Source organism: Saccopteryx bilineata, chromosome 6 (assembly GCF_036850765.1).
Source record: "Saccopteryx bilineata isolate mSacBil1 chromosome 6, mSacBil1_pri_phased_curated, whole genome shotgun sequence".
Classification (NCBI taxonomy): Eukaryota; Metazoa; Chordata; class Mammalia; order Chiroptera; family Emballonuridae; genus Saccopteryx; species Saccopteryx bilineata.
The window spans coordinates 61,477,593-61,504,063 of NC_089495.1; the positions used below are offsets into that span (position 1 = coordinate 61,477,593).

A 26,471-nucleotide genomic window follows, 5' to 3' on the forward strand; every position below is an offset into this window, starting at 1 on the left:
TCTAGTTTCTGTTTAACTTTTGTCTGATGTTGTCTAAAATGTGATTTTTAAGGCCAAAATTAAGTTCTTGATACAAAAATTGAAAATATTGGCTCTTATATTGAAAAAATAAAATAGTTTCATTCCTACATTTTGCTTTAAAATTAGAACATATAAGGAGCACTCATTTAAATTTAAATAGAATGGGATGTAAATCCTAAAGACTTGCTAATTTAGTTGGTGCTTTGTAAGGTGGGTTCTCTGTTTTCTCAGATGAGAGCAAAATAGCAACTCAGGTATTAAGATTAATCAGATTTAGAGCATGCTCATCAAACACTTAAAAGTCAATTAGAAAAAATAAAAAAGGGGAAATTATACCCTGAAACTCCTGAAAATCTTCTTTATCACTCTCTTTTTAATTAAAAAAAAAGTGGCTGGTGTACAGGGCCATTCAGTGGCTTAGAGACTCTGGAATCCAACAAGGAAAGCCTTCCCTGAAGTGCAATGGAAGGACTCGCTCACAGGAATCTGGCAAGTGACAGACCCTGTTCTCTTATGGGGCCGAGGGTATGTTTGTGTTTTTCCTAGGATTGCTGAGGTTCCTCGGTGGGTTTCTCAACATTTGTTGAGACACCATGAACCAGGAGAAGAAACTTACACCACAAGAGCAATTACATAAGGTTTATTTTACTTTGTTTTCATTCCTCTCTCTGTTAAACCTCTTTCACCTATCAAATCCTCTTAGCATGCCCCAAATCTCCTTCTCCTACAAATTATGCTGTCTCTCTTTCTTCTTCCAGTCAGGCCCTATTATATGGAAAAAGTTAAAAAAGACAAAGGAGGGCTCTCAAACCCCTCAACGAGATCTTCTGAGCATAGCTTTTAAGGTCAATAAAGACTGAGAGGAATAGAAGGCAGACAGAACCCAAAGAGATCAGGCAAAATGCTGGCTCTTGGCAGCCCCCCCATAAAGGTTCCAACACCCCTAAGGGGCCTTATAAAACTCCATCAGGGCCCTGCTTCAAGTTTACAAAAAAAGGTTATTGGGCAAAAAGCCTTCTGGCTCCTCAGTCCCCATTATGGCCATGCCCTCACTGTGGGAAAAAAGGACACTAGAAGGTAAACTGTACCCTTGCTCTTCCAAGGGAGGGTTCAGTCTTTTCCAGCCATACCCCAGCCACCTCTGACCTAACCTTGCCTAGCCTGCTGAGACATTCCTCTGAAGACTGAAGGTGCCTAGGGCTGTTGACCCCATCTCACATCATTATTTTTTGAGTCTAGGGTGACCATACAAGTAGCAAGGAAGCCAATTTTTATTTATTTTCTTTTCTTTTTTTATAGTTTTATTTAGACAGTTAATTTTAACAGGATGGCATTGGTCAATTAAAGCACATAGATGTAATTTTTGTTCTTTGTTTTGTTGATGTGGCACATTATTTTGATCAATTTCCTTATGTGGAACCATCCTTGTGCTCCTGGGATGAAACCCACTTGATCATGGTATATTATTTTTTTTTAATGTGTTGTTGTATTTGATTTGCTAATATTTTGTTTAGGATTTTTACATTTGTATTTATTAGAGATATTGTTCTGTAGTTTTCTTTTTTGTGTTGTCCTTGCCAGGTTCTGGTATGATGGTGATGTTGGCCTCATAAAATGTGTTTGGAAGTATTGCTTCTTCTTCAAATTTTTAGAAGACTTTGAGTATGATAGGAACCAAATCTCCTTTGAATGTTTGAAAGAATTCACTAGGATAGCCATCTGGCCCTGGACTTTTATTTTTGGGGAGGTTTTTGATAATTGTTTTTATTTCCATCCTGCTTATGGGTCTGTTTAGGTTTTCTACTTCTTCAAGATTCAATATAGGAAGATTATATTGTTCTAGGAGATTATCCGTTTCCTCTAGATTGTTAAATTTGGTGGCATACAGTTTTTCATAGTATTCTACAATAATCCTTTGTACATCTATGATGTCTGTGGTAATTTCTCCTCTTTCATTTTGTATTTTCTTTATATGAGTCTTTTCATTTCTTTCCTTAGTGAATCTTGCCAAGAATTTGTCAATTTTGTTTATCTTTTCAAAGAACCAATTCCTTGTTTTATTGATTTTTTCTATACCTTTTCTGTTCTCTATTTCATTTATTTCTGCTCTAATTTTTATTATTTTCTTTCTTCTGCTGGTTTTTGGTTGCCTTTGTTCTTCTTTTTCTAGTTGCTTAAGATGTCATGTTATTTACTTGGGCTCTCTCTTATTTTTTTATATAAGCTTGTAATGATATGAACTTCCCTTGTATTACTATTTTTGTTTTTGCTGCATCCCAGAGATTCTGATATATCATGTTGTCATTTTCATTTGTCTGCATATATCTTTTGATCTCTGCTTTAATTTCTTCTTTGATCCACTCATTTTTTAGAAGTATGTTGTTTAATTTCCACATTTTTCTGGGTTTGTTTACTTCTTTTTTGAGTTAAATTCTAGTTTCAAAATTTTATGGTCAGAAAATATGCTTGGTATAATTTCAATGTATCTGAATTTGTTGGTGTTGGTTTTGTGGCCCAGCATTGGTCAATTCTTGAAAATGTACTATGTACACTGGAGAAAAAAATGTATACTCTGATATTTTGTGAGGAAATATTCCTGTAGATATCTATTATATCCAGTTGTTCTAGTTTTTCATTTAAGGCCAATATTTCTTTATTGGTTTTCTGTTTGAATGAAAGATCTATAGCTGTCAGTGGTATATTGAGGTCTTTATATATGATTGTATTTTTGTCAATTTTTACTTTTAGATCAGTTAGTAGATGTCATATAATTTGGTGCACCTTGGTTTGGTGCATATATATTAAGAAGTGTTATGTCTTCTTGATTCAATGTCCCCTTTATCATTATAAAATGACTATCTTTGTCTCTGATTACCTTTGTTGTCTTGTAGTCAGCATTGTTAGATATGAGTATGGTTACGCCTGCTTTTTTTTGGATGTTATATGCTTGGAGAATCATTTTCAAGCCTTTCACTTTGAGTCTGTTTTTATCCTTGGACCTTAGATGTGTTTCTAGAAGGCAGCATACAGTGGATTTTTTTTTGATCCACTCTGCTACTCTGTGTCTTTTTATTGGTGAGTTCAATCCATTTACATTTAATGTAATTATTGACACTTGAGGGTTTTCTATTGTCATTTTATATAATTCTTTCTAATAACTGTTTTCCTTGTTTGTTTGTATTTTTTTGTTTTTCTGCCATTTTTTTTGTTTGGTTGTAATCTATACTTCTCTGTTACTTCTTTTTTTAAATCATGTATTTCAGTAGTGGTATTTTCAAGGGTGGTTACTATTAGGTAATTAAAAGAATATATTTCATATTTATTGTAGTCCATTATCTTGTGAGTGCTTCTGCACTCCATTCTCCTTTGTTATAGTTAATTTTTGTCTTTTCCTTTTTTTGTTTTTCTTTTCACAGATTATTCTTGTTTTTATTGTGATCTTGTTGGAGTTTTTACTTGTGATTTTGTTTTGTTTTGTTCTTTGTATCTCATCAGATAATCCCCTTTAGTATTTCCTGAAGTGGAGGTTTTCTGGTGATAAATTCTCTCATCTCTATATCTGTGAATGTTTTTATTTCCCATTCATTTGTGAAGGAAAGCTTTGATGGATATTATATCTTTGGCTGGAAGTTTCTCTCTTTCAATACTTTAAATATTGAGTTGCACTCTCTTCAGGCTTGCAGAGTTTCTGCTAATAAATCTGATGATAACCTAATGGGCCTTCCTTTATATGTTGTAGCCTTCTTTACTCTGGCTGCCTTGAGGATTTTTTCTTTGTCATTTATTTTTAATAATTTCATTATAATATGTGTTAGAGTAGGTCTGTTTGGATTAAGGTAACTTGGTATTCTGTTTGCTTCTTGAATTCAAGGCTCTAATTCTTCCACAGGCTTGGGAAATTCTCATTGATTATTTGTTTAAATATGTTATCTATTCCTTTTTTCTCTCTTCTTCCTGGGATATACCCATTATTTTTACATTGCTCTTTCTGATGAAGTCAGACAATTCTTGTAGGGCTTTCACATTTTTTAAATTTGTGAGTTTCTCTCCTCTTCTCTCTATAGTATTTCTAGTTACCTGTCTTCTATGTCACTAATTTTCTCCTCTATCTGGCCTGTTCTATTAGCTAAGCTTGTCATCTCATTTTTCAGTTCATGTATTGAGTTTTTCATCTCTGTTTGGTTCCTTTTGATAGTTTCAATTTCCTTGATAAAGTATTCTTTTTTTCCATTAATTTGTTTATAGAGCTCACTAAATTGCCTTTTAGAGCCTCTTGTATTTCACTGAGTATTTGCTTTTTAGAGCCTCATGTATTTCACTGAGTATTTTTAGTACTTTAATTTTTAATTCCCTGTCATTTAACTCCAAGGTTTGCATATAATTAAATTTTTTTCCTAGAGATATTCCATCATCTATCTTAGCTGCATTTATGTCTTTTGTATCCATAACATTTGATTTATTTTTCTTTAATAGCATTTGAGAGTGGTATTGTTAATAACACTAATAAGAGATAATTAAAGAAATAAAATAAAAATTGAAAAAAGTGAAAAAATAAAAATTCTATAATGATAAATGGAACAAAACTACAGAGAAAAAAAAGCAGGAACTGAGGAGAGATGACAAAATAGAGAAAAAATGAAATAAAAAACAAGCAAAATGTTGCAAAGAAAGATATGAGTCCAAAATATAATAATTTGATATGTGACGATCAGATGAGAACAAAAAAGATAATAATAATAAATAAAAGAAGAAGAAAAAATATAAAGGAGAAGAAATGAAAAGGGAGAATAAAGAGAGAAAAAGGACAAAAAAAACAAAATACAAAACAAAGAGAAAGAAAAAGAAAAAAGAACAAAAAATGTAACAACTATGGATAATGTAGTTAAAAAGGAAAATATTAAAAAAAGAAAAAGGAAAGAAGTAAAAATGACAAAAAGCATTAAAAATGTACTTTATTTTCTGGTTTTGAGAGGCAGTTTCTTCTTTTTTTTTGGCAGTTGTTACTATACTATGAGTTTTGCCTCTGTGGGGTTCTTGGAAAGAGGTCTGTTGGTGCGTCGCTGTGGCAATGATGTAGTCTGGGCCTCAGTCCCATTGGCAGGTGGGGTTTGTTAGGGTTTTGCAATTGTATGGCTCTATCAATGTCAGTCTCAGTTTTCCAGGTGCCTCTCCACACGTCCCTCCCACTGGAGCTAGCAGCCTGGAGACTTAGCTGTGGCTATAAGGACTCTGTCAGCTTACAGCCTGTCTCCCACAGATCACTCTTTTTTATTTTATTTTTTAATTTTAGCTAATGTGCTGAGATTTTCACTCATCTGATTTCCCAGATTTCAATTCAGAGACTGATTGGAAAAATACAGAATAAACACAAAATTAGTATAGCTAATGTTAACAGATACCAAAACAAGTGTCTTAATACATTAAAGGGATTAAAGCTTTTTATATCATTAAGCAAATTCTCAACTACTGTCCATGCATAGTAAGGATTCTCTGCACAGCCAGCTCTGCCATCCAGTGCCACTCAAAGCACAGTTGTGGGCAAGGCAGTGATACCCAGAGCCATTAACATGAGCAGACAGGGCAGGGCACAGACCAAGGACCAAGTTCCTTTCTGTTACACACAGGCGAAATTCTATGGCCGGTGGGCATATCTAACATGCCTCAGCATGTTGCAGTTTTGATCTCCATGGGCTTTTTCCATTTGCGCTGCTTGGTAGCCCATGACAGGCCATGTGTGTGTCCAGCTCCCACGACTCTAGCAATGCACACAGATGGTTGCAACCACCGTTCAGGTGCCTTTAATGGGCAGTCTCAGGCCAAGGGTCTTGGCCCATGTGCGTGTCTAGCACTGGAGATTGTGGAGCCGGAAATGCCCAGAGATGCTGGTGCCCATGCAGGTGCCTAGCGTTGATAATATTGGGCTAAACACTTTGATCTGTGCATGTGCTCATTCACTCCCTGTGCTGATGATGCTAGGTGGAGCTGTTAGTGCAGGGCTGGTGATCATGGAGCTGAAAATACACAAAGATGCTAGCACCGGCCCATGCAGGCATCCTGTGCTGGTAATTTTAGGTGGATCCCACTGCCTGTGTGTGTGCCCCATGTATGCTATCTCAAGCAGAGATGGTGTATCCTTTCTTTTGTTTGGGTGCCTACCCTAACTCAGCTCCTTTCCCACTAGCCCAGTCTCTCTTTGTCCGGCTCCAAACAAAAGTGCCCCTACCTCAGATCAGTGTAGAAAGTAAAATCCCCCATACTCCGTCTCATATATTCAGCCACTTTTTCACCCAATCATATCTTTGTCTGCTGTGTGCAAACTTCTGGTGCTCCTAAGGTTGTTTTTCTTTCTGTTTAGTTGTTGACTTTGTTGAAGTTTCAAGGGGAGGTATAGGGTGTGTCTCTCACTGCACCATTTCTCTGATGTCACTCTGGCTCTCATTTCTTATAGACATGGGAGCAATGTACTCAGCCTTACTCGAATATTCGGGTCATGCTCATCCTGCAGAGATATCTGTTGTAGGTGATGATGGTCTTATTTTCCTCCTTGCTTGCCATGAATCCACTGCTTTATCTAATACATGGAGTCTCATTTATACACTTTTTTTCTCCTCCTGTCTGGGTGCCCCAACCCTATTTTAAACCAAGACTTACTTTCCAAATTCAGAGCCTCTCCTTTCACCTCCCATCCTCAGAATTGACCTTATTGATACTGTCAGCCAGACTGATTTGCCCACTTCTGCTACAAATTTACCTCTACCACACAGCATAGTAAATCCCAAGGTTCTACTCACAACCCCCAAGGCTGCAAAACTCCAGGAACAGGTTCCTTGGTTTTGTTTCCCCAGGTTAAAAAAAACAAAAGGTTCTTCTCCACACATGCCTACAGATGGCCCTACCAGTCTACCTGAATCATCGCCAGAAACCCAGAATTGACATTAGGCTTGAGACAAAAGCTTAATGTGCTAGAAGCAATGGTCATGAGACTTGGAGGCTAGCTGCAGAGTGTGGAAATGTGACAACAGTTCCAGTGCCATGTGGACTTTTCTTGAATGTGTGTGACTACTGCACCTTATGACATTTTTCAATGAGACTGAAGTGGGTTTGAGTGGCATCTACAGGAAATGTGGGATGCTGATGGTGTCATCATGGACTTGGTGAACATATTAAGGACATTGAAAACAGCAAAAACTATTATAAATCCTGCTACATTGGCTAAGAATTTGCTTAATGATATAAAAAGCTTTAATCCCTTTAATGTATTAAGACACTTGTTTTGGTATCTGTTAACATTAGCTATACTAATTTTGTGTTTATTCTGTATTTTTCCAATCAGTCTCTGAATTGAAATCTGGGAAATCAGATGAGTGAAAATCTCAGCACATTAGCTAAAATTAAAAAATAAAATAAAAAAGAATGATCTGTGGGAGACAGGCTGTAAGCTGACAGAGTACTTATAGCCTAGGGCTTAGTATAAGACTAACCTCTTCCCCACACCCTTTTAAGAATAAGATCTGCCCCACACCTTGAATTGTTGCATGCTGGGGGTTGCAGGGGTGGCACACTTTTATGAAGATTCTCCTTTATGCCTCAGATGTGTGACTTTGTATCAGAGACTTCCTTATTTGCATATAGCTATGCACTATATAATAAAGTAGACCAGGGGATTTGTTTTTGCTTTTGCAAACTATGGGCTGTGCAGAGACCTCCTGATCCCATTGTTTTTCTTTTTGAGTCTAATTTCTTTATTCTGTACCATTCTCACTCAGGACCTGGACAGTTACTGGCCACACTAATTCATGGCAATCTGTGGTGGGACAAAATGCTATATATGTATGTTATCTATGGAAAACCCCAAGGGGAAACTTGTATTGCATGGTTCTGGTCTAATGCTATTGGAAAGAGAGCTTCTGGAGAGCTACTAGACATTTTAGACTTTAGACATGTGATCACAAAACAATAGTGACTATATGGTCAGAACTAGCAATGATTAAGAGGCTTCTCTTTGCCCCACAATGCCATAATATTAAACTGTTCTTACAGAAATCCACCATGGACCACCAGTGGTAGATCTTGGACCAAGCATAAGCAGGTCTAGAGGGAACAAGTTAGCTGCATAAACTGGTTCCCCAACAACATGTCATCCAAGCATGGTTAACTGATAACATGCCATCTGCTCACATCTATAAGCACGCTGTTGTCTCATAATTAACTGAGAGAGGAGTATCATTATTCTCTGATGGGTACAGTACAATTTGTATCTAATATCTTACATTGCTCTACAGACCTTCTCAAGAGTATAGTGAGGCTGAAATTACATGAAACAGAAGTAAGGGAAAACTGTCACTCCAGGTATAAAAAAAAGGTGGTTCATTGTTAAAATACACACAGATTTAAGAGTAATGGAAAACATTTTGGTTGGTTGTTCAGAAGCTAGTGAGGAGAAAGACTAAAATGCAAAAAGTATCAAGAGGTTTTAAAAAGAGATTTATAGGTGAATTTAATTGAGTGGGCCAAAGTAAGAAGAACTTTGCATTTTATGTGAATCTCCATCATAGATGATTTTTCATGGAAGAGGTATTAAATAACCAAGTCAACTGAATGACTCAATTAGATGATATCATCTAGGCTTAGTCATCTGACATGCATTAACCCAGATGCATGGAGTAGCTATGGTGGCAGGAATTTGAGCTTATATATGATTCCAATAGCATAGATTCCTTTCCACCAAGGTTGGTCAAGTTATCAACCACATTTTGGTCCTGTCAAATGTCCAAACTGCCTAATGAAAAACAACCCTTGAGGAGATTGTTTAGACACATGGTGGTAAGTTGTATTGGATTCCTTCCAATAGAGAAAGGACAGTGATTTATCTTAAATGGAATCAATACACATTGCAGATATGGATTTACATTCCCTGCTGGCACTGCAATCTGAGAGCTTATTGTATGTTTGATTCATCAACATGAAATATTGCTTAATATCACTTCAAAGTAAAGAACTCATTAAACAGCAAAATGATTGTGACACATGTACCTTGTTATATAACAAAGGAATTTACCTGTCTTTTTACATGTCTTTTGTACCATACTGAAACTAATATTTTCTTAGAGGAATGGAATTCTGATAGATAGTAGAATATTTTTAAAATTTTATTTTTCAATTACATTTGACATTCAATATTATTTTATATTAGTTTCAAGTGTACAGCAGTGTGGACAGACAATTACGTAATTTACAAACTGATTCCTCCCAAAACTCAAATACCCACCTGGCACAATACATAGTTATTACTACATTATTGACTATATCTCCTATGCTGAACTTTTTACATTTCTGTGACTGTTTTGTAACCACCAATTTGTTATTGCACAACAAATACCACCAATTTAGCGATATTAAAAACACATTTTGTGTCATGTAGTTTTATGGGACAGAAATTGGGACATAGATTTCAAGTTCTGCATCTCTCATAAATTTGCTATCATGTGTCAGCAGGGTTTGGGTGTCATAGGAGGTTTCAATGGGGAAGAATTTGCTTTTAAACTTATGTGACGGCATGATTTGGTCCTTGTGGGATGCCACCCAACTGCTTCAGTCCTTTGCTGGTTGTCATACAGTAACTACGCTCAGTCTCTTGCCTTATGGTCCTCTCTACAAGGTTAATTGCTTTATCAAATAGAGAAAATTAAAACCAATTTGCTAGCAAGATAAAAGTTACAATCTTATGTAACATAACCACAAAAATAATGTTTCATCACCTTATCATATTTTATTTGTTGAAAGAACATCACAGATACTGACTGTACTCAAAGGGAGGGTATTTCACAAGAGTGTGCATATCAGAAATAAAAATAACTGAGTCAGTCTTAGACTCTGTATGTTGTGTGTGTATATATGTATAATGTACACAAAGTTGGAAAGCTAATTAGATATCTAAATAGACTTATTGAATAGTCAGTCAAATATACAAATCCGGAATCCAAGGAATATCTTAAAGTTGGAGATAGGAATTTTAGTGTCCTAAGTAGATGGTATTTACACTGTAACAAATGCCAAAATGTTTGTGCAAATAGAGAAAGATATAGATGTGAACTAAAGTTACCACAAAAGTAATGGTATAGAAGAGTTAGAGATTAAGCAAAGACATTTGAAAGAAGCATCCAGTGTAGAGAAAGAAAAACTGAAAACTTAAGTGTAACAATTAATTTATAAGAAACAAAAGAGTGACTTGAATCAAATTTTGCTAAGAGAACAAGCAATATAATAACTAAATATTGTAAATTGGTCAGTGAGGTTGTTGGCAATATGACTTGGTAAACATAAAAACTTGTTTAAAGTAGATTTAAGAGACTTATTGAATAGTCTCTTAATAATGGGGCTGAGTTTATCAATTTGTTGAATTAAGAAGCATAGCTTGTCTTTAAATATTTTTTTCTATACAGAAGAGCTTAGCAATTGGATAGTTGGGGAGAGATATGAGGACCGAAATAAGCTTATATTAAACATCAAGGTTTCACTGCATGAATGCATAACAGAATATTAGTTAATATTTTCTTGGAATTTTGGCTAATGTACAGAAGTTGAAAAGAATATACGATAATATCCACATGTTCTAAAAAAAAAAACTTGTCTGCCATAACTTCTTATCTCTTTTAATTGTTTACTTAAGTCAGGCCTACCTAAGACATTCTCCTTTTTTATTAATTCAAAGTTACCTCATTAGCAATCATAATTACATTGTCAAAATCTTCTGTTGTATAACTTAATCATAAGAATGACGTTTCATAATATTCACAGGCCCTATTCCCACTTGTAGGCAGTGTGTGGGACATTCAGGTTCATGTTAGAGTTTTGACTACCACGAGAACTAAAACATTGAACTTAAAAGAGATGTTTTTCTAAGTTTATTCTGATGAAGTAAAAAAAATATGAATGAGATAATGGGATCAAAAAAAGAATCATTATAATGATGATTCATTAAACTTATGTTAGATAAGAAGAAAAATAAGAACATGAGATGATGTTTGATGGTGAAAAAATAGTTTTAATGTATTGGGTTCTTGGTGAGGTCAAATCAGTGTTCAAATTTGGTACTAGAGAACATGAGCTCAAAAGTTAGATTTCTTTGGATTAAAGAATGGGTTATTAAAGAAATTAGATGTTGAAGTATTTGATAATGAAGTCTTGGTTGCATCCATGGCAGTTAGAAATGATGAGGTCAAGATCAGTTTATGTCCATGTGGAAATGACTAAGAATGATGTCAGGAGTTTACTGAAGAAAAAGAAATAAACCATATGCTAAAGTCATTGACAAATAATCAGATGGTGGGTGTGCCAAGCATCATAGAAAATTACCGAAAGGGGAGTAAAGGTACTTCAAGTATTCAAGTGACCTTGTTCACGTCTCTTGGTTGAAATGTTTATCAATTTGTTGACAGTGATTTGGCTTACTTGTTTAAAAGAAGTAGACAAAATCAGCTGGAAACACTAATGAAGAACAAGCAGAACACCTAACTCATGTCAGGGCTCCATTTAATTTAAAAAAAAATAAAACACACACGCATGCACACTATCAGAACTTTAAAGGAATCCCTACCATCAAGAAACAGAATAGTCAGTGAACCAGATAAGAAAGTTATGATTAACTCTTTAAATTAATCCTCAAATAATTATCCATTACTTTATTGTCTCTTATGGAATGAGAATGTATCTTTATGTGGTCAAACCCATTATTTAATTATCAAATAACATGGATATCAACAATGGTGCCCTAAATATTGTTTTTCTATTGATTCCATTTTGAAAGTCAAACACCAGTAATTTTATTAAATAATAAACAAAATGTTATATTTATTATTCAACACACTTGTTTTAAATAAAACAGACTTCTTATAATTTTTGTACTTCCAAATTTACCAGCTTTCAGTTATCACATTTTCCAATCTAACTTGAAGCCATTTGAGGATATTCTTCTGTGCAAGCATGCTTATTGTGATCAGTATGTGTCTCAACCACAGATACTTGGATGAATTTAGATTTCAGTGGGGGTGAATTTAATTTGTCTTACCAAAGTTAATTGAGCAGTAGATAGATGGGAGTTTTATTGGATCAGCCATCACATCCTTTTAATAGACTGGGTATTTCACTATTCTTGTTGACTAATTTCATACCCTAAAATGAAATTTCACTCATGGACATAAATAAAATTTCAGTGGTTACCAGGGGGAAGGGGCAGGTGGGAGGGGAGTAAAGTGGGACAAATATGTGATGATGAAAAATGATTTGACTCTAAGTGATGACCAGGCAATGCAATCAACATTTTAAATGGTATAGAGATATTCACCTGAAACTTATGTACTATTATTGATCAATGTCATCTCATTAAATTTAATTTCAAAATTATAAATAAAAATTAAAAAGGTTTCACTAATGAAACCTGAAAAATATAATACTTTTTACTACTCTAGCAAATTTAATACTGTGCATTTTATGCAGTATCTGGCTCATGTCTTCTTTCCTTACCTACTGTTCAACAGGTTGTTAAGACTGGGTATATTTTCCTGCATCCCTCCCTTCAGCAGATAAGTTTAAAAAGATAAATGACAAAAATATTCTTTCCCTCTAGGTTCTCAAAACCAAATATTTGTTTAAATTATTTCTTTAAGAAACTCACTATTATGACAAGTGTTAAACAAAGTACTACAGAAACCCAACCTAAAACGTAATTAATTTTGGCTGAAGTAATGTAGATATATGAAATTCATGACTTTTGCTTTGAAAAGTTAATAAGTGAAATAAAAAACATGTCAGAAAATGCATTATATCCCTTAAGAATTAAATATTCTCTATGGCATGACTGCAACACTTGTAGTAAGGTAATAAAAGGAAAGATCATAAAAATTATGTCAGCAATTTTTCCAGGTATGTTCAATGTTACCTTAAAAGTAAAAATTGATGAAAGATTACTCTTATTCCACCTTTAATAACCTCATCTGTAGGCATACCCTCTTACTCAAGCCAATAAAAATCAATATAATGTTTAATTTTGTTTCTATCTAAAATTCAAAAAACAATTTTTTAGGCCCTAGAGATGGTTTATGCTTATTTTCACAGAAATGTCAACTATAATTTACTCATATTAGACCATTTAAACAATTATTTTATTTTAATAAATGAGAGGTGAGGAGGCAGAGAGACATACTCCCACATGTTACCTGACTAGGATCTGCCCAGCAAGTACCTTGGACACTTTGCCCATCTGAGGCCACTGCTTTGTTGCTCAGCAACCAAGCTATTTTAGTGCCAAAGGTGAGGCCATGGAACCATCCTCAGCACTCAGGGTCAACTTGCTCAAATCAATCAAGCCATGACTGTGGGAGAGGAAGAGAGAGAGAGAGAGAGAGAGAGAGAGACAGAGAGAGAGAGACAGAGACAGAGAGACAGAGAAAAGAGAGAAGAGGAGGGGGAAGGTTGGAGAAGCAGATGATCACTTCCCCTGTGTGCCCTGATGACTGGGAATAAAACCAGAGACTTCAACACACCAGGGTGATGCTCTACTCAGACAACTGGCTAGGGCCTTAAACAATTATTTTACTGAAAAACATAAGTGCAAATATGTGAGGGTTTGTATTTATGTGTTTGTGTGACTGTGCATGCCTAACAACATGAATAGTTTGTTTAGTTATTTCCCACTTCATCTTCAAACACTACTGAATACCGTTATGTATTTAGATTAAACAAAGTACTAGAAAAAAATAGATTTTACTTTCAGAAACAAAATTGTTCACCAATCTAGCCAGCCTTTCCAGTATAATCCTCTTGTTGCTTACAAATATCAAGAACATATTATATAGCAAAATGCTTTGTGTATGCTCTTTTAAAATGTGCAAAGAAGAAGAGAAAAATGCCATGTGTAACTGTTGGAGATATTAACAAAAATACTTCTTTACTTAATGAATCCAATTCTTATTTTAACTTAGTAGTTCACTGTTATTTTTGAAGCAAAATTTGTCTTTATTTTATTATAGATTTTATCTGCCCGTATTATAATTCCTTATTTTAATGATAAAGTAGAAAAATTATCCTGTGAAGTTATTATACTTTTGAAGAGGCTATTGAAAATTTTGTTTTTCAAAACCTAAAACTAAAAATAATCAGTATTACCATGACTCACAAATAACTGCACAAGTAACAAGAATGATAAAAACAGAAATAACAAGCTGAGTGAAATAAATAGACATGATCTCATGCAATTTTTTGTCAGTGTGATTGACAAACACTTTCAAAATCCATCTGGAGAATGCTCAAAATGGTAAGTTGAAAAGGGCTCACACTATTTCAACCCTCCACCTTAAATGAGATATCATTGTGGTATACCAGCTCTGAACTAAAAGACAGTCTAAATTGTCTTTATGTTTCCAATATACAGGATAAATAAAATTAACTTCCTTGATGATCTTATTAGCATTTTATAATGATTTTATGTTTTTTGAGATTTGATATAAAAGCATAAACAAAAAAGATATCAGAGAAAAATGGGTAATTTATTTTTTTTAGGTAATGGTAGAAAACTTTATCTTTCAAATAAGTTATTTTATATTATTCTTATTTACCTTTTAAATAATAAATGTGTTTACATTGTAAAAAATCAAATTGTGAGAAGACTAGCAAGTAAACAAATCAACCAGCATAGAAATATATTAAGTAAAAAGTTAGAATTTTTTTATTTTCACTTTTAAATTTTTATAGTCTCAATCTTTTCCTTCTAAATTGATTATTTTATAATTCTATAGGACAACAGACATTAATATTATAAAATCATATTTCAGTATTAGTACATACAGATATACCTTTGGGTGTAATTATAGACTCATAGGAAGTAAAATATATAAAGAGAGGTTTTCTGTTTCCCCACAGGGTGACATACTGCATAACTTTAGTACAATATTGAAACAAAGAAATTGACATTGGTACAACCTTCAGAGTTTATTGATATTTTACCAGTTTTACACATAGCTATGTATTTGTGTGTGTGTGTGTGTGTATGTGTAATTTTATGCAATTACATCATGTGTAGATTCATTAACCTCTACTACAATTAACAAAGGTGAATTAAGGTCATTTAGACCCTGGGCAAAGAAAAAAATTAGACCCTTAAAAAAAGAGAGAGAGAGAGATAGGAAAAATAAAAATACATATTAACCATATTTTTAAGTAAATAAAAAATATTATGTACTATTAATGTTAAAATAGAACATATGAAACCAGACTTGGTGTCATTAGAAAAAAGTATAAAGTTGGGTTTTTACGGGGCCCTTCAGAAGTTGCGGCCTAGAGCACACGCCTGGTGCACCTGCCTTAAATCCACCTCTGACTATTAAGGTGCAGAACTGTCCATGACCGTAAGGATTCTTCTAGCAACCCATTTATAGCCACATCCACATATATACCTGTTTTCCCTAATCCTTGGAGACTACTATTCCATTCTTCAGCTCTATAATTTTGATATATAAAAAGAATCATATAATTTGTAGTCTTTTGAATTTGTTGTTTTTCCAATCAGTGGTGGTATTCAAGCAGTTCACACAGGTTGAGCAGAACCAATACCTAATTTTTGATTGAGTTTGGAAAACTGGGTGTTGGGCAGCCATCCAATGTGAAAATCACAAATTTACATTCCTTATTCTTTTTTAATGTTCTTCTGCTCAACAGCGTATTCTAAGCAACTGTAATAATGTTTATTCTGTCCACAGGTAAAAAAAAGAAATTGCAAGTGAGGACACCAATCAAGAAGCAATATGAAAATAACAAATAAAAGCTCTATTGGTTTTTGTCAGGTATTATTTAATAGTTTTTCATTAATATTTTAAAACTCTTTCTTAAAACATAATCTAGTTTTGTGTACTTCTTTTATTGTTTTTATTTAAGTACTAAATGCATGAAATAATAAACTACTTTTTTGTATATCATTCTTTTATACTTAAAACGATCATTAAGACAGAGAACCAGTTGTTAAATTATTTGAATCCCACCACTCTGTGTAAGTCTCCAGAGTTATCTAAGTTGTTGAGTGTATTAATAGTTCAGTGATTTTTATTGATGAGCAATATTTCAAACTACAATATTAAACAATAATCTGTTCAGTCATTTGCCTGCTGAAGGTGATCTAAGTTATTTCCTGTTTCTGGCTACTATGAATAAAGCTTCTATGAATAATAATATACAGGTATTTATGTGAACATGAATTTTTAATTCTTTGGGATGAGTGCAATTTCTGGGTTATATGGTAAATGCATATAATTTTATAAGACACTGAAAAACTACCTTGAGACCCATTGCTTTGTCATACATTATCAATGGGAGCTTGGACCCTTAGAAGTTTGAATTAAATTGGCATGACTCAAATTTAGCTTAGTTTAGTTATTTGCTCCAAACTGTCTTGCAAGGAAACCTATTTCCCAATTATAATCATGTTTGGTTTTTTTTAGGTATAGAGAAAAAATTTTATTTCTCAGACTTTTTTCTTTTATTAAGTAAGTCATTTTATATTGTTCCTATTTGCCTTTTAGATAATAATGTGCCACAGTGTAAAAAATCAGACTGTACAGAAGAATAGCAAATAAAAATTCAACCAGCATAGAATTTTTTTTCTAATCCTGTAAGAATAATGAATGACAAGAAAAAGAAAGTTTTAGTGTCTATCATGTCTTCTACTTCTTAGTATCACTTCAATTCATTAAAAATTATTAATTTTTATATCATTGAGTAACCTTACCATCAATAAATTATCTACAACTAGATGAATTTTTTACATTACAGAATACATTTACAATGCATATCATTATTTTCTACATTTTCAAATTTTTATGTTACAGAGTGTTAGTTATCTGAGGCTACATACTTAATAATCCCAAAATTTAGCAGTTTAAAGCAGGAAAGAATCCAGGAGTAGCTTTGTTGTGTGGTTCTAACACAGGATCCCTCACAAAGTTTCAGTCCAGTGGTTGATTAAGGCTACTGTCATCTTAAAACTTTTCAAGCTCACTTACCTGGTTTTTGGCCACTTTCTGCATTCCCATTTACCTTTCTCACTATACTATTCACACAGCATAATCATTACAGTATAATGAAGAATAATAAATGCTTGGTAACAAGCCATTGTTAGAAATCCTAGAAAAGGACAAGGAGATTTATAGGTAAAGGCCTCATGTAATATAAACATGATTACTAAATATAATAACATATGTATCATGGCATATCACCTTGTCTTTGAGAGCAGTTATTATTACCGTGTGTCTTGTAAATGTAAAGGGAAGGCAGGGTGATTATGTTAGACAAGACAATGCAAACTATCTCAAAAGCCGTTTCATTATTTAGATATATTAATACTTCAGCAAGAAAGAAACAACTGACATTCATGTTGATGTCTTGACTAAAAATAGTGAAAGTCATGTGAAATGTGTGAAAACAAAAGATGAATCAGAACATGTCACTCAGACCAAGTTTCAACATATTTCTTATTTTATTTTATACTGAAGAGAAGTTATTTAATCATGATGTTATCTGTCAAGAACATTCATGGAGAGATCATCTCTTGGATAAAAGACCTAAATATTGCTATTTCTTTCTATCGTCAACTCAATTTATCTGACTTTCTTGAGCTAAACTACTGTTCAGACTAAGGGCAGCAGAGTGTATGCAAGAACTCAAGGCTCTCTGAGAGTCAGATTAAGAATTGTCATGGCACTTCATCCACTGTAGGATTTCCAAGAAAAACATTTTAAAATCCTGGGTGCTAAATTTAGCTTGCCCAGCAGTGATGTGTAAAATAATTGAGGAAAAAATCAAATTCAGCCTCATATGACCATGCCAGGATTCTATTGATCCAGAGTTCAAAAAAGATATAACTGCAGAACAATATAAATACAGTACTACTAACACAATTAAAGTTATTGCCTAGGTGAGCAATAGAAGTTTCTCAATAGAATGTGGAATGGGTGAAGATAAGGTAGTAAGAAAACAAATAATTAAATAAACATACACTTTAAAGAACAATTATCTAATAAAAATATATTTCTAAATGTTAAAATAACATCAAGTCCAATTTTAGATTGAGATTAAATGAACTATAAAGAAATATCTTAACTACTAATATCATAAAGTTTCTTAAAAAGAATATCTATCAGGCAATAGATTTATCTTATTACTGGAATGTTAGAAACAGTAAAATGAAATGGAGATAGTTTAGAAAATCTTATTTTCATTTATTCAACCATTCAGAAATATCTACTGAACATGTATTATTTGACAAACTTTCTAGGCACTGGGGATACAACAATAAGAAATAAAGAAAATAAAATTCTCTGTTATTATGGAACATACTTTCTACTTTGAGAACCAGAGAATGAATCCCAAAATGTGTGTGGGTGTGTGTGTGTGTTATATACATAGAAATATTTATATATATATATATATATATATATCTATAGATACTTATCTATAGATATATATATATAGACAATATGATTTGTTTTCTTTATGTTAGACAGAGATAGACAGAGGGACAGATAGGGACAAACAGGAAGGGAGAGAGATAAGAAGCATCAATTCTTTGTTGCGGCACCTTAGTTCTTCATTGATTGCTTTCTCATATGTGCTTTGTCTGGGGGGCTACATCAAGCCAGTGACCATTTGCTCAAGCCAAGGACCTTGAGCTCAAGCCAGTGACCTTGGGTTTCAAACCAGTGACCTCTGGGTTCAAGCCAGGGTTTATGATCCCATGTTCAAGCCAGCAACCCTGAGCTCAAGCTGGTGAGCCCGCACTCAATCTGGTGACCTCTGATCCTCTGTGTCCCAGGCTGACACTGTCCACTATGCCACTGCCTGGCCAGGCAGACAATAAGATTCATTAAGAAAAATGTAGCAGAATGGATGGAAAAACTTAAGGGGTGTTATTTTCAATAATGGGACCGGCTCACTGTCTAAAACCCTGGCATTTCCACTATACAAATTTCTATTTACCCAAATAGCCAAAAAAGCAATGTTTCTCCCCTAAGAAATAGTTGTGCAAAGGACATTATGGGGAACACATTTTACTTGTTCAAGGAACCTCAGAGTGAGGAGTAGTAGAATTGGTGAAAGCAAGAGGGAAGGAGTAATGTTATAAAGCTCATTCAAGGTTCTTAAGTTATTGTAATGACTTCAGCCTACATAGAGGAGTTTAAGGACTGTTGTAGGATTTTAGGCAATTGTTATGTATTGGCTCTAATTTCTAAAAATCAAACAAGAATAATACTGGCATTAAGGATAACTAATTCCTGTTTTGGAAGAAGAATCAGTTTTCTCCAGTTCATAACTTTTTTGTGTGTTGATAGGCTTGATATTTCTTGATGTTTCTCTAATGGCTTCTTTCATATAGTAGGGAATATTTCTGTAAATGAGTATACTTAACCTATATCTGCTTAGCAAAAAGAAAACACAGAAAAAACTGTTCTTTCACTTTCAGTACATACAACCTAGAAAAAATCTCCGATTGATCTGATTTTGATCATATTCTATGGTTGCAATAAAATTAAATTTAAAAGACAAAAATATCTGTTTTTATAGAACTAATATTTTATTTTCAGAACCAGAGAATAAACCCCTAAATGTATATGCATTACAGAGAAATACAGAAAATAATATTAATAAATAAAAATATAGCAGAAAAGGATAGAATAACCCAAGGGATTTTCTTTTCAATAATGGGGTAAAGCCACTGTGTACAGTCATAACATTTCCACTAATACCTTCCCATTGACCCAAAAAGCCAAAAAAGTAATGTTGCCGTAGGGATGGTCCATTATCATCATTACAGTTATTTTCAAAAAATTTGGCCCAGGGACCAGTTATATTGATATTATTTCAAAGATTGTTAGAAATGCAGAAGCTCAAGCTATGTCCAGACCTACTAAATCAGCAGCTGCATTTTAATGAGATCTCCAAATTATTTGTAAGCCATATAAAATTTGCAAAGTGCTTCCCTAACAAATTTAGCAGCATATTCAGACAATAATTATTTCAAATGCATTCCATTTTTACTCTTATCTCTTTCACCCAGCTTCCATTTTTATTCTCATCTCTACTACAGCTTCTGACTGTTCATGCTAAATAGCTAGGTAAATGTGTGGGGTGTTGGGTATTGCTGGATGTTGTCACCTAATGCCCTAAACCCCATAACTATATAGCCCCAAAATACCCTAATTCCTAAAATGTATTTCTGTGCATTATGAATCAAAATTCAATTATTTAGAGCATTTCTTTTCAAGAGCCTTTCATATTTAAGCTAATACTAAGATTGTTACTCAACAAATTGGGACTTCCTAAATTGAGAAACTACAGAGTATTTATACATAGAATTAATTGAACCTGATGAATGCAGAAACTTAATACAGATTTGTCCAAGCAAGAGTCAAAACAGTCTACTGACTTGTGATTCCAATGTCATGGTGTGTAAAATTATTTAACTGCTTATGAATATGATATTAATAATTTTATGTGAATCTTGATTTGTTGAGCCACTTGAATGAATTATTTATGATTCACAAATATTCTGAGAAATATGAGACTCAGTGGAAAATCAGGACAATTAAGTTGTCAAAGAAAATTAACTGTTTGTTGTATTAATCACATGCCTTCCTTTATAAAACTTCTTAGAATGCTGACATGACTTTCAATAACACACATATGTTTTTCACATAATTTATATGTAAAAGAATTTTGACTTAGAACCTAGAAAGCAATTTAGCAAGCAATTTCTGTTTTGAAGGAAATACTAAAGCCCTCCCATGGCTTTTGTCCTTGAGAATGAAAAAAAGTCTGAAAGAAATAGGTTATGGCCAAATTTATTTTATTTTATTTAGGTGAGAAGTACTTTCTAAGACATTGAACTTTCAAAAGACAATTTACAGTAATCTTTATATGACTGAGAAAATCCTCTCATTTCTGTGCACATAATATGTAGAACCAAAGGGAAAATATCATGTGTAATTACTTATCATAGAAAGAAAGGCTTTTATTTCAGTAAACTAAAGTTTGTAAAAAGCCAGAAGAGAAAGTAATGATTAAAATAGTATTTACATGCATTTGTCTTTTAAACAAATTTTTTAAATTAAGCTATTTTTTTCTAAGTATAACTTTAACTTATTCTAAATTTTAAACAGATCATTATTTTTTTCATATCTTAAGTATATAAAGTCCACCTTAAAACAAACATTATTACCTAAAAATATAGCTTTCATTTGCTTTACTAAATATTGGAAATACTTTTTTGTTCATTACTAAATATCAATACAAATATTTTTCTGACTTATTCCTAGATGTCTTTTTTTTCAACATGCAGATATACATATTACAGTAATATTTACCCTGGTAATTGACATATTACATACATTATACATTATCTGATTAATTAGAAAAATTTTTGTTCTCATTTTACTGTTAAGTATATTGTCATTCAAAAGATTAGCTATAGCCCAGATTCACAGCCTGGCAACAATTAAAAGCAAGCTCTGTTTTTGGTTTTTGTGTTTTTTTTATTTATTTGTTTTTTAGAGAGGAGACAGAGTGAAAGAGAGAGAGAAAGAGAGGAGGAGCAGGAAGCATCAACTCCCATATGTGCCTTGACCAGACAAGTTCCGGGTTTTGAACCGGCGACCTCAGTGTTCCAGGTCAACTCTTTATCCACTGCACCACCACAGGTCAGGCGCAAACTCTGTTTTTAAAGTTTATATTTATTGTACAGCATCAGGCTACCTTGCTATCTGTATTGGAATTTCCTATGCATTATCTATTTCATCTTCTCAGGGAGCTTATGGGGCTATGCTTTTCAGTGTGCCTGCATAAAATGACACTGTATATAAAATCTGTTATTCTTTTTTCTAAATTCATTTAAGGCAGGTAGTCAGCTGATGTATCTGAAAACAGAGAAAAGATACTAACCTGATTCACTTAAAAAATATTGTAACACATGCCACTACTATACAGGTCACTAACTTTTCCCTAGAATTTATTTGTATGAGCCACTGTCCTAAGAATTCTTAATATTTCTCTGGGAAGGTGATGAGATAAGCTTGGAGCAATCAGACTATGATGTACCTGTTATATAAACATATGAAGATCTTCTATGTAGAGGTGGCTGAGTAGTTCTGGAGTTCTCCGACTGGCTTAAACAAATTTTGAAATGATCATTGAAAAGTTGGTTACTGAGGTTACTGGTAAATATATGCAGGAAAAGTATTTCAATTTACTCTATGTAAAAATATCTATGTACACATATTATTAAATGTATACATTTTAATTGTTTTATATTATTATTCCATTTCCACTATGAGCAAACTGTAATATAGATGGTATTTTTTCCCCCAAATCACACAAGTGCAGAACCTAGAACTTGATTTTAAGTTAGTCTGAATCCATAAACCAACATACTGTTCAGCAATTGGACTATTAGGGGTGTACTTGATGACCAATTCCTGTTTTATTGTCAGCAAGGAAATTATATTTTTAGAATACAACAGTCAATTTAATTACAGAGTAAATAATGAGTTTTAAGGGAAAAAAATTAAATAGTTGTTTTAGTAATCTAATTAATGTTATGCTTACAATTCTGCTTGGGGCAACAAGGAAGGTAGTATTCCTTTTCATGAAGAAAAAAATCAGTAGTAAAAGACTTATGTGGGAAGATGATGAGATAAGGAGATAAGTTTGGAGCAATCAGACTATGATGTGCCTGTTATATAAACATATGAAGATCATCTATGTGGAAATGGCTGAGTAGTTCTGGAATTTTCCACCTGGCCTAAACAAATTTGGAAATGATCGTTTATAAAGGTGGTAACTGAGGCTTAATGATAATTATATGCAAGAAAACTATTTCAATTTACTCTATTTAAGAATATCTATGTATAGATATTATTAAACAATGTAAATTGCAAGCCATGAGAAAGAACTGGTTTTAATCCTAACAATGACATAAAAACATAATTTATAATCTCCTTAAAATGATAGATTAATAAATAAAATAAAGAATATCAATGATTATTACTGGTTATGTCAAGTAGTTCAGTTCAATTTGTTTAACACATATTTTAACCAGCTTTTGCAACTTGTGTTGTTATTAATTGGTGGTATTACAAGGGAAAATGTCACTTATAGTTCATTAACCAAGAAGAATTGCACTTAAAACTAAATGCTTTATTGTATGCAGGGATTTATAATATTACATAGGCAGAATACAAATATTAATTGAATTGCAGTGTAAATAATAGGTTTTGGGGGTAATTACTAGAGGACAGACATTTATTTCTTTAGGTTATTTTGAATGGTTTTAAGTGGGGAACTGATATGTTTGGATTCACATTTTATATAGGGTCTCTGAAGTAAGGTGTAAAGCCAGTGGCCGGGGCCACCATCACAGCAGCCTGGCCCATGCAGGTTTGCATTGGATTCGGACAGTCAGTAAAGAAACAACGGAGCCAAAAACTGGTGGTCTGTCATCTTTAATCCTAGCTTGCACCTGGCGGGCAAGCATAAAACACACACTGGGCTCCAAAACCCATTCACATTCAGTGCTCACAAAGCTACTGATTTATCCAAGTTTCCCAGAATCAAAGGTTTCTGGCTCACCAGACTTATTCACCTCTGTTCCCCATCTCCTTCCTTCTCCCTGCACAAACTCTGCCCAAACTGGCTTCTCACTCAACACTCCACCATCTTGGCTGCTTCCCCTGGCCTCCTCCACGTGGCCTTTCTCTGCTCTCTGCTCTGCTCCTCTAATGATAATCTCAGGAACCAATAGAGTAATCTCCCGTTCTGCCCCCATTTTATAGTGTAGCTTCATAACCTTTAATCCAATATACAAAATAGGGAAGTTTCTAATACAAAGTCACTTATCTGAGGCATGATGGGATTGTACCACCCCACATAAAAAGGGTGGGAAAGGCTTAATCCCAAAACCAAGCCCCAGGCTACAAGGATTCTGCCTGCCCACAGCCCACCCCCAACACACATTAATATTACCTGGGCAACGGCCTCCACATGGGCAGCGTCATCTTTAACAAAGTGAGCATAATACATTTTATCTGCCCAACATAAGGTAAATGAAGTCAAGGGTGGCAAGTCTGGATATGGAAACAAGAATTAAGAGAGAAAGGAGCCGGCCGCAGTGTGCAGATGTAGATATGCACTGGCCCTCTGGTTAAAGTGGTGGAGCACCGTTACAGTATCTTGTTTTTACACTCAGCCAGTCTGGTAAACTTGTTCAGATTGCATATGCTTTGGCTGCTATAAATGGAGGAGTCCCTTCAGTGGGAATTATTGCTGCAAATAATATGGTATTAGCAACTGAGAAGAAACAGAAATCTATTCTGTACGATGAGTGAAGCTCACAAAAAGTGGAGCCAATTACCAATGTGCTTGGGGTATGATGACATGGACCCAGATTATAGAGTGCTTGTGTGCAGAGCTGGCAATCCAGCTCAGCGATACTATCTTATTTACCAAGAACCCATTCCTACTGCTCAGCCGGTACAGAGTGTAGCTCCTGTGATGCAAAAATACCTAGTAAGGTGCTATTCCTCCATTTGGAGTTTCTTTACTAATTTGTGGTTGGAATGAGGGCGTACTGTATTTATTTCAGTCAGATCCATCTGGAGCTTACTTTGCTTAGAAAGCCATAGCCATAGGAAAGAACTATGTGCATGGGAAAATTTGCCTGAGAAAAAATATAATGAAGATGCTTTTCAAACAGACCTATTAACCCTAAAGGAAAGTTTTAAAATGCCAATGACAGAAGATAACACAGAAGTTGGAACCTGCAATGAAGCTGGATTTAGGAGGCATACTCCAACTGAAGTTAAAAGGATTAGTTGGCTGCCATTGTTGTAAGGTGCCAAAAGCTACATAATTAATATTAATATTTTAGGAAGTTTAAAAATATTTTGTTGATTTGGGCTGGGTGTACAGAGAGGTTTTGTGGATGACCTCTCTGTACTTGTATGATTAGCATAAAACCAATATGGCCGATGGCATTGTGTTGTAAATGCAGAAGAGGAAGGAGACTTGGATTATCTGAACTTCAGGGTGAATAGCTAGCTAGGTACAGGAAGAAAAAAGATTAAATTAAAATCTTTTCATATACTGATGAACCATTTACAGGCATTTGTCCCTATGGAAACTACCCCTCCCCTCCTGAAAGCATGTAGTTAATGTATGTATCTCTAAACAAAAGGTATAAATTTATGCCATGTTGTCAGGTTTTTTCCCCTCCCATGTATAATTAGGAGTATATAAACAACCCCTGAACTATTTTTGTGAACTGCACGATTTGGGCCAGATGCTCGCGTCAGCCATATGCAGCCAGCATATTAATAAATCTCTTCCTTTAATAAAACTCTTCAAAATTTATCTGGACTGAGTGTCTCTATGTGGATGCAATGAAGTGAGGTACAGTGCCTTTCAGAATCTGGGGTATGGCACTTTATAACACTATAGCATAAAAATGAAGTAACTGAAAATTCTGGAATTTCTGATAATCTCTATAATTAAACATGTTTAAAGTATATTGTCTTACAAAGTTTTTTCATACTTATTTAAACATAATTTAATGGACTGATGCTTTTTAAAATATTTTTTATTGATTGATTTTTAGAGAGAGAAAAAAAGAGGGAGCTAGAGAGATAGAGAGAGAGAGAGAGAGAGAGAGAGAGAGAGAGAGACATCCATCTGTTGTTCTACTTAGTTATATATTTGTTGATTGATTCTTCTATGTGTCCTGATCTGGGATAGAACATGCAACCTTGGTGTAGAGAGACAATATTCCAACCTACTGAGCTACCTGGCCAGGATTTATGACTGGTGTTTAAAATGACACATAAATCATAATAAACTGTTGTATCTCCCCCAAAATAATTAAGGAATGAAATAATACTATGGTAATTGGAGTTACCAAGAAATTATAAAATGGAACAAAAAATAGGTTTATAGTTTTTCATTTGGAAACTAATACAATAAATAACAATACAGGAATAAAGTGCATTTTATGTAGTTACAACTATAAACCTACTTTTGCCCCATTTGTATATTAAAAATAGAATCAGGTTAACTACTGAATTTAGTAGGTATGAGATGAAATATCTACAAGGGTCACACTGGTTTCTTCTTGGAGTATCTGAAGATAGGTGTTTCATTTAGTGAAAGAGGCAATAAAAGTGTAGCCTATGTTAAAAAGCATGATGATGATTGTTTTTTAACATTATTTGTTCATGATTTCTAAGGAACTTTCAAAGGAATGAAAAGCAAAAAAAAAAAAACAACAAAATAAAACAAAACAAAAAAAAACAGATGTAAGTCTCATTTTAAAGAAATATCTTATGAATAAAAGATAAATTTGAGGTCTTCAAAAAAAGCATATC

General features: G+C 33.8%; 1 pseudogene; it reads left to right on the plus strand.

Moving 5' to 3' along the window:
- Window positions 1-922: 922 nt before the first annotated feature.
- Window positions 923-24,968, plus strand: LOC136309302 (proteasome subunit alpha type-2-like; annotated as a pseudogene).
- Window positions 24,969-26,471: the final 1,503 nt, after the last annotated feature.